This window comes from Panulirus ornatus, chromosome 67 (assembly GCF_036320965.1).
Source record: "Panulirus ornatus isolate Po-2019 chromosome 67, ASM3632096v1, whole genome shotgun sequence".
Lineage (NCBI taxonomy): Eukaryota > Metazoa > Arthropoda > Malacostraca > Decapoda > Palinuridae > Panulirus > Panulirus ornatus.
This window is the reverse complement of record NC_092290.1, coordinates 20,612,378-20,624,434: the sequence shown is the minus strand read 5'-3', so window position 1 is coordinate 20,624,434 and position 12,057 is coordinate 20,612,378. Positions and strand designations below refer to the sequence as shown.

At 39.9% G+C, this 12,057-nt stretch overlaps 1 protein-coding gene across 1 annotated transcript in view; it reads left to right on the top strand.

The window, feature by feature from the left end:
* Positions 1-6,545, top strand: part of LOC139746985 (uncharacterized) — a 45,738-nt gene extending 39,193 nt beyond the window's left edge. Inside the window, exon 5 of the mRNA XM_071658685.1 lies at positions 6,454-6,545. The gene's annotated coding sequence lies outside the window, so the exon portion shown is untranslated. The remainder of the gene's footprint in view (positions 1-6,453) is intronic.
* The last annotated feature ends 5,512 nt before the right edge of the window (positions 6,546-12,057 follow it).

The following is a 12,057-nucleotide window of genomic DNA, read 5'->3' as shown; positions in this document are numbered from 1 at the left end:
GAAAATTTTCATTCTTGTTGCTTCCCTGGTTGTTTTGGTCATGTATATAAACTGCAGTAAATTCTAATAGTTTAACATCCTTGAAATCCACAAGTTCATGCAAGCAATCTTTATACCCAACTAGTTTGCATGGTACTTTCGTTTAATCTTGCTTATTTTTAGTCTGCTTTGTTTGTTCTGTCTGAGGAACAACTGTCAACCCAGTTACTTCTTATTCCTCTACTGAGGGTGAAATGTTAATATCATAAATCACTTACCTTAAATATGCTTCCAACAGTGCAAATTAAATTCTGAAGAATATTCTGCAAATCTCTCTTCCTGTGATTCATGAGTATTATTATTGTAATTATCCATTTTATTATACTTTGTCGCTGTTGCCCGCGTTACCGAGGTAGCGCAAGGAAACAGACGAAAGAATGGCCTGACCCACCAACATACACATGTATACACACACACACACATACCTATACATTTCAACATATACATACAGACATATACATATATACACATGTACATATTCATTTCAGCACATAAAGGACTGGTGATTGGGAATACCTGGTTTAAAAAGCGAGATATACAAAAGTATACATATGTAAGTAGGAGAGATGGCCAGAGAGCGTTATTGGATTACATGTTAATTGACAGGCGCGCGAAAGAGAGACTTTTGGATGTTAATGTGCTGAGAGGTGCAACTGGAGGGATGTCTGATCATTATCTTGTGGAGGCTAAGGTGAAGATTTGTATGGGTTTTCAGAAAGGAAGAGTGAATGTTGGGGTGAAGAGGGTGGTGAGAGTAAGTGAGCTTGGGAAGGAGACTTGTGTGAGGAAGTACCAGGAGAGACTGAGTACAGAATGGAAAAAGGTGAGATCAATGGAAGTAAGGGGAGTGGGGGAGGAATGGGATGTATTTAGGGAATCAGTGATGGATTGCGCAAAAGATGCTTGTGGCATTAGAAGAGTGGGAGGTGGGTTGATTAGAAAGGGTAGTGAGTGGTGGGATGAAGAAGTAAGATTATTAGTGAAAGAGAAGAGAGAGGCATTTGGACGATTTTTGCAGGGAAAAAATGCAATTGAGTGGGAGATGTATAAAAGAAAGAGACAGGAGGTCAAGAGAAAGGTGCAAGAGGTGAAAAAGAGGGCAAATGAGAGTTGGGGTGAGAGAGTATCATTAAATTTTAGGGATAATAAAAAGATGTTCTGGATGGAGGTAAATAAAGTGCGTAAGACAAGGGAGCAAATGGGGAGGTGATAACAAGTAGTGGTGATGTGAGAAGGAGATGGAGTGAGTATTTTGAAGGTTTGTTGAATGTGTTTGATGATAGAGTGGCAGATATAGGCTGTTTTGGTCGAGGTGGTGTGCAAAGTGAGAGGGTTAGGGAAAATGATTTGGTAAACAGAGAAGAGGTAGTAAAAGCTTTGCGGAAGATGAAAGCCGGCAAGGCAGCAGGTTTGGATGGTATTGCAGAGGAATTTATTAAAAAAGGGGTGACTGTATTATTGACTGGTTGGTAAGGTTATTTAATGTATGTATGACTCATGGTGAGGTGCCTGAGGATTGGCAGAATGCGTGCATAGTGCCATTGTACAAAGGCAAAGGGGATAAGAGTGAGTGCTCAAATTACAGAGGTATAAGTTTGTTGAGTATTCCTGGTAAATTATATGGGAGGGTATTGATTGAGAGGGTGAAGGCATGTACAGAGCATCAGATTGGGGAAGAGCAGTGTGGTTTCAGAAGTGGTAGAGGATGTGTAGATCAGGCGTTTGCTTTGAAGAATGTATGTGAGAAATACTTAGAAAAGCAAATGGATTTGTATGTAGCATTTATGGATCTGGAGAAGGCATATGATAGAGTTGATAGAGATGCTCTGTGGAAGGTATTAAGAATATATGGTGTGGGAGGCAAGTTGTTAGAAGCAGTGAAAAGTTTTTTTCGAGGATGTAAGGCATGTGTACGTGTAGGAAGAGAGGAAAGTGATTGGTTCTCAGTGAATGTAGGTTTGCGGCAGGGGTGTGTGATGTCTCCATGGTTGTTTAATTTGTTTATGGATGGGGTTGTTAGGGAGGTGAATGCAAGAGTCTTGGAAAGAGGGGCAAGTATGAAGTCTGTTGTGGATGAGAGAGCTTGGGAAGTGAGTCAGTTGTTGTTTGCTGATGATGCAGCACTGGTGGCTGATTCATGTGAGAAACTGCAGAAGCTGGTGACTGAGTTTGGTAAAGTGTGTGAAAGAAGAAAGTTAAGAGTAAATGTGAATAAGAGCAAGGTTATTAGGTACAGTAGGGTTGAGGGTCAAGTCAATTGGGAGGTAAGTTTGAATGGAGAAAAACTGGAGGAAGTAAAGTGTTTTAGATATCTGGGAATGGATCTGGCAGCGGATGGAAGCGGAAGTGGATCATAGGGTTGGGGAGGGGGCGAAAATCCTGGGAGCCTTGAAAAATGTGTGGAAGTCGAGAACATTATCTCGGAAAGCAAAAATGGGTATGTTTGAAGGAATAGTGGTTCCAACAATGTTGTATGGTTGCGAGGCGTGGGCTATGGATAGAGTTGTGCGCAGGAGGATGGATGTGCTGGAAATGAGATGTTTGAGGACAATGTGTGGTGTGAGGTGGTTTGATCGAGTAAGTAACGTAAGGGTAAGAGAGATGTGTGGAAATAAAAAGAGTGTGGTTGAGAGAGCAGAAGAGGGTGTTTTGAAATGGTTTGGGCACATGGAGAGAATGAGTGAGGAAAGATTGACCAAGAGGATATATGTGTCGGAGGTGGAGGGAACGAGGAGAAGTGGGAGACCAAATTGGAGGTGGAAAGATGGAGTGAAAAAGATTTTGTGTGCTCGGGGCCTGAACATGCAGGAGGGTGAAAGGAGGGCAAGGAATAGTGGGAATTGGATCGATGTGGTATACCGGGGTTGACGTGCTGTCAGTGGATTGAATCAGGGCATGTGAAGCGTCTGGGGTAAACCATGGAAAGCTCTGTAGGTATGTATATTTGTGTGTGGACGTATGTATATACATGTGTATGGAGGGTGGGTTGGGCCATTTCTTTCGTCTGTTTCCTTGCGCTACCTCGCAAACGCGGGAGACAGCGACAAAGCCAAAAAAAAAAAAAAAAAAATCATACTTGCTGCCTTCATCCATTCCTGTCGCCACCCAGCCAGACATGAAATGGCAACCCCCCCCCCCCCCCCCCCCCCACACACACACACACACACACACACACACACACACACACACACACACACACACACACACACACACACACACACACACACACACACACTCAGTCTCTATCTTTCATGTGTAATGCACCGAAACCATAGCTCCCTTTCCACATCCTGGCCCCACAAAACTTTCCATGGTTTACCTCAGACGTTTCACATGCCGTGGTTCAATCCATAGACAGCATGTCAACCCTGGTATACCACATCGTTCGAATTCACACTATACCTTGCACGCCTTTCACCCTCTCCTATGTTCAGGCCCGTCGCTCAAAATTTTTTTTACTCCATCCATCCACCTCCAATTTGGTCTCCCACTTCTCGTTCCCTTCACCTCTGACCCATATATCCTCTTTGTCAATCTCTCCCCACTCATTCTCTCCATGTGACCAAACCATTTCAATACACCATCTTCTGCTCTCTCAACCTCACTCTTTTTATTACCACACATCTCTCTTACCCTTTCATTACTTACTCGATCAAGTTACCTCACACCACATATTGTCCTCAAATATTTCATTTCCTGCACATCCACCCTCCTCTGCACAACCCTATCTATGGCCCATGCCTCGCAACCATATAGCTTTGTTGGAACCACTATTCCTTCAAACATACCCATTTTCGCTTTCCGAGGTAACGTTCTTGCCTTCAACACATTCTTCAGCGCTCTGAGAACCTTCGCTCCCTCCCCCACCCTGTGACTCACTTCTGCTTTCATTGTTCCATCTGTTGCTAAGTCCACTCCCAGATATCTAAAACACTTCACTTCCTCCAGTTTTTCTCCATTCAAACTTACCTCCCAATTAACTTGTCCCTCAACCCTACTGAACCTAATAACCTGGCTCTTATTCACATTTACTCTCGACTTTCTTTCACACACTTTACCAAACTCAGTCACCAACTTTGGTAGTTCCTCACCCGAATCAGCCACTAGTGCTGTATCATCAGCGAACAACAACTGACTCACTTCTCAAGCCCTCTCATCCACAACAGACTGTGTACTTGCCCCTTTCTCCAAAACTCTTGCATTCACCTCCCTAACAACCCCATCCATAAACAATTTAAACAACCAAGGAGACATCACGCACCCCTGCTGGAAACCGATATTCACTGGGAACCAACTACTTTCCGCTCTTCCAACTCATACACATGCCTTACATCCTTGGGAAAAACTTTTCACTGCTTCTAGCAACTTACCTCACACACCTCATACTCTTAAAACCTTCCACAAAGCATCTCCATCCACCTTATCATATGCATTCTCCAGATCCATAAATGCTATATACAAATCCATTTGTTTTTCTAAGTATTTCTCACGTTCTTCAAAGCAAACACCTGATCCACACATCATCTACCACTTCTGAAACCACACAGCTCTTTCCCAATCTGATGCTCTGTACATGCCTTTATGCTCTTAATCAATACCCTCCCATATGATTTCCCAGGAATACTCAACAAACTTATGCCTCTGTAATTTGAACACTCACCTTTATCCCCTTTGCCTTTGTACAGTGGCACTATGCATGCATTCTGCCAATCCTCAGGCACTTCACCATGATCCATACATACATTGAATATCCTTAACAACCAATCAACAACACAACATATTCATACTTGCTTGCCTTCGTCCATTCCTGTCACTACCTTGCCGCACAGGAAATAAGATCCCCCCCCACCTTCAGTGGGGTAGTGCCAGGAAAGGACAAACAATCCTTTATGGAAGGTGTCTGTGAGTCCTTTCGTCCTCAAAAGAAAATATCCCTAAAGCTCTAACCTTTTATACAATGAAAACAATATCTACAACTACCCAGAGCAAAAAATTTAATGTCTCATTCTTAAATTCTGTTATGTCTTGCATTAACAATTAGTACCCCAGTGTTGTGTCTATAGTAAATAACATATACTTAGTACATCTACAAATCAATGACGATATATTATCATTACATTATATCCCCACTGAAAAATAGAAACAAAAAGTGTATACTGGGTTTAAAGAATGTCATACTGATTTAGTTCTAACACAAAATGATATTCAAATTATCCTTTTATAAATCACATGTTTTCCAACTGGAAATGCAGTCCATTGTTTCTTAGAATGTCAAATCTGATTCGAGGTCTGAAATACACCGTTTACTGAAAGGGCACTGGTTATTGCATTGTTCACTGTAGACTTTGGAGAACAAGCCTGTTGCACACTAATCTCCCAGCTATGTAACATCATAGTGAGGAGGCATATTCTGGTTGTACAAGCATACTTTCTCTATTGCTTTTCAATAAATCATTTGTCTTATAGTCAACAGCCAGTAAGTCACATCATAGAGGCTTCTCTGGGGATAGGGAAGAAGGAATATTTCCCACTTATTCCCCGCATGTCGTAGGAAGGCGACTAAAGGGGGCAGGAGCAGGAGGCTGGAAACCCTCCCCTTCTTGTATTTCAATTTCTAAAAGAGGAAACAGAAGATAGAATCTAGCGAGGAGTGCTCATTCTCCTCAAAGCCTCAGACTAGGGTGTCTGAAAGTGTGTGGATGTAACCATGATAAGGAAGGTGCTCATCCTCCTGAAAGGCTCAGATTTGGGTATCTGAATGTGTATGGATGTAACCCAAGATGAGAAGAAGGGAGAGATAGGTAGTATGTTTGAGGAAAAAACCTGGATGTTCTGGCTCTGAGTGAACGAAGCCCAAGGGTAAAGGTGAAGAATGGTTTGGAAAAGTCTTAGGTGAGAAGACAAGAGCTAATGAGTAGCACTACTCCTGAGGCAGAAATTGTGGTAGTGTGTGATAGAGTGCAAGGAAGTAAATTCTAGACTGATGTGGGTAGAACTGAAAGTGCATGGAGAGAGATGGGTGATTGTTAGCGCCTATGCACCTGGTCATGAGAGGCAAGTTTTTTGGGATCAGCTGTGTGAGGGTGTCAGTAGTTTTGGTGCACGAGACCAGGTATTAGTGATGGGTGATTTAAATGCAAAGGTAAGTAATGTGGGAGGTAAGGGTATAATTGGTGTACATGGGGTATTCAGTGTTATGAATGGAAATAGTAAAGAGCTTGTGGATTTGTTTGCTGAAAAAAGACTGGTGATTGGGAATACCTGGCTTAAATACATTTATCACTTTTGTAAATAGAAGCATATGCTATACAGTAGTAGTAGACCCATATATGAAACAAGAAAAGTATTACTGTATCTTCATTTTGGTATCAGAGAAGCAAAATCAAACTTGTATTTATGTCTACCCTCTACCAGGTAGAGATGGACACACAGACCCATTCCTGTTCACGGTGGTGCAAGTGCTCAACAGGGTTGCTGGCGTTAATAAAGATGACAATAACCAGGAAGCGTCTATTCCTAACTTTATGGATTACAGCACAACTAATTTCTCATCAGAGTGCACCACCATACTTCATAAGAGATAACAAAAACTGAACCAGGTAGGCAATTAAGTGTTTGCTGTTAGAAAGATGTTTATTAGTACTGAAATTACACCATGGAAACAGGAACTGATGAATATGGTTCTCGTTATTCCCTTTTCTTTCTTCCTATGCAGCAATCCTGTTGAGTACAGCACACATATATGTTCACATATTCTTATTTCTTGGAGCAAGCAAGCAGAAATTAGCCTTATCCAATAGCCAAAACCAATATGTACAATTCTCGGTAACTATTTGGAATATTACTATTGTGTGTTTCTTATTTCTTGGAGCAAGCAAGCAGAAATTAACCTTATCCAATAGCCAAAACCAATATGTACAATTCTCCGTAACTATTTGGAATATTACTATTAGGTTTTCAGCAACTGAAAGATATAAAATTGAGAACACAATGGAGAAAAGGCTGCTGTAAATGTGAGAGAAGGTAGTAGAAACACACACAGGCAATGCATTAATTGATGGCACTTCAGATTCATTTCTTTTAATGAATTCACCAAAAAGTTACATAAAAAAGAATACGAAACATCTGGATATTGATAAGGGGCAACATGGCCCTGTTTTTGAAAAATCAGGTTAAATTATTCTAGATAAGTATTTCCATTTCTAGATATTTACTATAAATACTATGCTACAAGATATACAGTCCCAAGAAAAGAAGTACAGTAAAGCTATATGCATCACTCCCTGATTAAGATGAGGCTTCATTTTTTGTCTCTCATTAAACTCTTGAAGTACTCTTTTTGACTTTCTCTTATGGCATCCTTGATCTTGTTGCTGCCATCTACATCAGTTTGCTGGGAGAACATTTCCTTTTCTTTGGACAAGTCTCCAATCAATTCAAGCCTAGAATCAGTAAAGGTTTTTCATTAGCGTTTACAAGTCATCTATACTGTCATGCATTTCTATTAATCATCAATTCCCTACAGCCAGCTACCACAAAATACCTCATGAGTAATAACCCATTAGTAGAGTACAGTAATTTTACTCTGCATTCTAACCAATGTGATTACAAGATACTGTGCAGAGAAAGGTGGAGGTGTTGAAAATGAAATGTTTGAGGACAATAAGTGGCATAATGTGATTTGATTATGTAATAAAAGATAAGAGAGAGGTAATAAGAAAGGTGTGGTTCAGAAAGCTGAAGAGGGTGTGCTGTAATGGTTTTGACATATGGAGAGAATGAGAAAAGAAAGGACAGAGGCTATACATGCTAGAAGTAATGGGGAAAAGAAGGGGAAGACCAAGATGTAAATGGAAAGATGAAGTGAAAAATATTTTCAGGGATCAGGGCATAAACATGTATGAGATTGAGGAATTGAAACGATGCGGTATACAGGGGTTACTATGCTCTCAGTGGACTGAACCAGAACAAGGGAAACCATGAAAAGGTCTTTGGGGCCTGACTGTGAATAAGGGGGTGTGGTTTTGGTACATTGTACACGATAGCAAGAGAATGGATGAGAGCAACTGCAGCCCATCTTCTGTTCTTGGCACTATCTTACTACATAAGAAATGACAGGCAAATATGAAAAAAATTAATAGTTGATAATAAAAAGCCTCCTTCACTAACCTGAAAACATAAGCTACTGAGAGCATGGCTATGATGCCACCCAAAACAATGGGATGCCTATATTTGTAGAAGTAGAATCCCCTGTAAAGGTTAAAGTCATTACAATTTCTGTTTATGTTGCTAACATTTTACGAATGCACACAACCATTAAAAAAGTTTGGGAAACCTAAACAATTATGGTGCAAATTCTGCTCATTTACAATGTTCATTTACTATAAATCTATGCTTTTGCCTACACCTACAATGAATGAGGGTTTTTGCATTAAGCACATTCCAGTAACATAAAATCTTCAAATGTAAATACTGAAGGCCTATTAGCATTTGTTTTCTAAGAGATATGTACATCAGCAAACAATGAGGAATTGCCTCAGCAAACACACAAAGGAATATCGATGTAAGTAGAATAAGAGTAAAAACATTGTAAAAGAAAGGTTTTTCACTTCCAAAGTTAATAAGTACTTTCTCTTCCATAATCCTCTCTATATTTCAACTAAGGCCCAGCCCTGATGTGGACTTTTGTCTGTCACAAGAGCTCCAATGTAAAAAAAAAAAAAAAAAAAAAAAGTAAATATATGGATTCAAGAGTACTTATTAGACTACAAAATATTGTGGGCTCAAGTGAGGATACGAACACAAGCACACCAAAGCTAATCAATCTATTCCATCAATATGAATATAAATATCTTTTAAGCTCTACTGACCACATCAATATTCACAGTAACTGAAATTTCAAAACAAAAAAAAAAGTTTTTCAACAGTTCTTCCTTGCTCTCATTCAGGGCTTTCATTAACAAATGAAATTTGAGGCTTAATCTATTTTAACTGGGATTAAAAAGCAAATGAAGCTTATTCTTCATGTTCCTAGTGCTACCTCACTAATGTGGGAAACAGTGAACAAGTGTAAACGAAAATCCAACTGGTGATATAGCAACTATGCCCCCTACCGGGTAAACCATAAGTGAGAAGACACCTTTGGCAAGACTACTATTATCAAAGACCTTTTTGTCCAAAAGGAGTCTATTATTTCCTTGCTCATAAGTAAAGTGCAGCCTCAAAGCAACAGGAGCCCTATAAAAAGGGGTTCTGGGTTATATGATAATAATATGACAATTCCAATAGGGATATACTATGCAAGTCAACCTAAAAATGCAGATGAGATTTGAAAAACATGGGCTTAAATGATATCTAGATATATTTTGGTTTCTTTTTATGTTTGAGGCTTGAGTCACCAAAAAATGTCCACATCAAGGCCAAGCCTTAATTGAAATATGGAGAGGTTAATGAAAAGGAAAAAGATAACAAACAGGAAAGTACTTATGAGATTTAGAAGGAGTGATATGATTATGTATCTAGTACGTATCTGTGGTTCTGAAAATGCATGAGAATTGGCAGAATGTGCCAGTGCAAACTACAAATTATCTTAACTTTGATCCAATTATATTCAAAACAATAAAGAAACTTGCACTTGAACATTCTGTGGTGGATTTTTCTAAAATTGAGATTTTTTTCCACCTAGAGGTAAGCAGTGCTGTGCTTAGCTCTGCGAATGTCAATATGGTCTGAGTTTTAACTTAATTCTGACAAGGTCGATCAGGGGAGTTTTAACTTGACTCTGACAAGGACAATCAGGTCAGAGTTTTAGCTTATCTCTGACAAGGACAATCAGGTCAAAGCATACCTCTGTTCTGCCAAGGTCACTCAGGTCAGAGTTTGTACCTCGGCTCTCTCAAGCTCACTCATGTCAGAGTTTGAACCTTAGCTCTGCCATGATCACTCAAGGCAGAGTTTGAACCTTAGCTTTCTCAAAGGACACCCAAGAAAGAGCTTGAACCTTAGCTCTGCCAAGGTTACTCAAGGCAGAGTTTGAACCTTAGCTCTGCCAAGATCACTCATGTCAGAGAAAAGTTTGTACCTTAGTTCTACCAAGGTCATCCAGGTCTAAGTCTGTACCTTAGTTCTGTCATGGCCACTCTCATCATCGTTTGTATCATAGCTTAGCCAAGTTTACTCTATCAAGACTTTGATCCTGTGCCCTGCTAAAATTACACTAGTCAAAGCATTACCCTTACCCAAGTCTAAAGAAAATGACCAGTTGCAAGCTTCAGGTGCTCTGTGAGATGCAGTTTACAGACTGTTTCTTTCACAATGCTAATCAAAGGCATTTTTCTTCTGCAGTCGAATGGAATACACTCGGATGACAGTAAGTTACTCAGATGACATTAAGTTCTCTGAACAAGGAGATCTACGAGGTAAGTGGGGACTTGGAAAAATTGAGAGAGACTTAGCACGACAATGGCTGATGCTGCAAATGCATGCAAAGTGAAGCTAAACATGAGCAATAAACTAAACAACATTTATTGAGGAAAATATCTAAAAGGATTGCTTTGTGTTTGTTTCAAGTACAGTAAAGAGAAATTTTACTCAAACCTCCACTTTACAAAAACCTCTAATTGCACTTAAATATTAGGAATAGGGTTATAAAGTAAGTAAAAGTAATCATTGCAGATTACTCAACAGTAAGGCAAAAAGGCAAAGAATTTTATGGAAAGAAATATAAAGGAATCTGAATATGCTTAAATGGAGCTAAAGTACAAAACAACATGGGGTAACCACAATGATATTTCAAGGAACACAGCCAAAGATACAGTGTTCATAGTCTGTGCAGGCACAAGTTTGTTAAAGTTAGTTCTATGGACTTAATGAGCAAGCATTAAAGAACAAATCAATCAATTTTCAGTGTTAATAGAAATGTATATATATATACTCAAAACAATTACATTTATATCTACGTGATTCTATTATTTGAAATTCAGTTACCATCACAATCACGATTTGCAAACCACTGTAACACAGTTTATTTTTGTGAAGATATAAATACCAGATCATGTGATGTCAGATAGCTGATTTTGTATAATTCAACTATTGAGGGAGTTCCTGAAAGGAACAGATATCAGAGAGACAGAACAATTGTACTGTATAATCTTGAAATCTTAGTTTATTTCAGCTGCCAAGGTGTTACATGGGGCTGTCATGGATTTTTTTTAAAGGCTCCAGTCATGGATTTTTTTTAAAGGCTCCAGTCATGGACAAAAGTCCACACCAAGGCCAGGCCTTAATATAAAGAGAAGTCTGTTGGGGATGAGAGAGCTTGGGAAGTGAGTCAGTTGTTGTTCGCTGATGATACAGCGCTGGTGGCTGATTCATGTGAGAAACTGCAGAAGCTGGTGAAAGTGTGTGAAAGAAGAAAGTTAAGAGTAAATGTGAAGGTTATTAGGTACAGTAGGGTTGAGGGTCAAGTCAATTGGGAGGTGAGTTTGAATGGAGAAAAACTGGAGGAAGTGAAGTGTTTTAGATATCTGGGAGTGGATCTGGCAGCGGATGGAAACATGGAAGCGGAAGTGGATCATAGGGTGGGGGAGGGGGCGAAAATTCTGGGAGCCTTGAAGAATGTGTGGAAGTCGAGAACATTATCTCGGAAAGCAAGAATGGGTATGTTTGAAGGAATAGTGGTTCCAACAATGTTGTATGGTTGCGAGGCGTGGGCTATGGATAGAGTTGTGCACAGGAGGATGGATGTGCTGGAAATGAGATGTTTGAGGACAATGTGTGGTGTGAGGTGGTTTGATCGAGTAAGTAACGTAAGGGTAAGAGAGATGTGTGGAAATAAAAAGAGTGTGGTTGAGAGAGCAGAAGAGGGTGTTTTGAAATGGTTCGGGCACATGGAGAGAATGAGTGAGGAAAGATTGACCAAGAGAATATATGTGTCGGAGGTGGAGGGAATGAGGAGAAGAGGGAGACCAAATTGGAGGTGGAAAGATGGAGTGAAAAAGATTTTGTGTGATCGGGGCC